The sequence below is a fragment of the Etheostoma spectabile genome, chromosome 15 (genome assembly GCF_008692095.1).
Source record: "Etheostoma spectabile isolate EspeVRDwgs_2016 chromosome 15, UIUC_Espe_1.0, whole genome shotgun sequence".
In the NCBI taxonomy this organism is placed as follows: domain Eukaryota; kingdom Metazoa; phylum Chordata; class Actinopteri; order Perciformes; family Percidae; genus Etheostoma; species Etheostoma spectabile.
Window position 1 is genome coordinate 31742462 of NC_045747.1, and position 986 is coordinate 31743447.

Below are 986 nucleotides of genomic sequence, written 5' to 3' on the forward strand. Positions count from 1 at the left end.
TGCAGACTCTCAGCTTCAACATGAGAGTATTCACAGCTATGTTGAATGGACTTTGAGGAATAATGGTTCGACCCACATTTAACCCTTGTCTGGTCAATAGAGACATCCCAATTTATGTAAAAATACTATGCATCATTTTGGTTCATATTTGCCATTTACCCCTGTAAGATCACATTTATGATAAATTTTGTTTGTTGTGAGAAATTCAATTATAAAAAGGTAAAAAGTAGAAACAAGATTCTTTATCATTAATGGTGCTTATTTCTTAGAATTTTATCAGAACAGGTGAAAGTGCTTTAAATATAACAATTTTGTAACGTTGCGTGAGAATAGCAGGTGCAGAAAGACCATAGTTGCATACACAATGAAATACACTTGGGTCCCGTAGACTTGCACACCTCATATGTAGTAGTTATGTGTGTGTGTGTGTGTATGTGGGGGGGGGGGGTACCATTGGCAGTCATTGATAATTAGTTATTTTTTTATATTCTTCACAGAAAATGAGCCAACACCAATGAGTTTGAGTTAGAAGAAATAATAACATTTTAGCATTTAAGGGGACAAATATTTCGGTGAGAGGCTGCATAAAAGTACTGTTATTTTAAAGAAATTTTACTCATTTGAAAATATATTTGCACAAATGTAGTTAAATCCAAATTAAAATGTAGGTCAGTATTAGTGTACTACATGTATAAATGTGTTACATTTTAAAAGGTGAACAACATCATCAACATTACCCATTAAATTGTACATATGGCTGATTCTGTTTCACTAGTGGCGCTGGGCGCACATAATGGAGACTCATTTGCACTCTGACAATTAGTCTAAATAAAACTAAATGTTGTAATGCTCACCTGTTTGCATCTTCCACTGTCACTGAGAAGAACTACAAACAAGTGCAACTTCACTGACCGGCGAGGTTCTGCAACAGAGAAAAATACCAATCAGTCATTCTCACAGAATCACAAACAATGCTTTACTCTGAG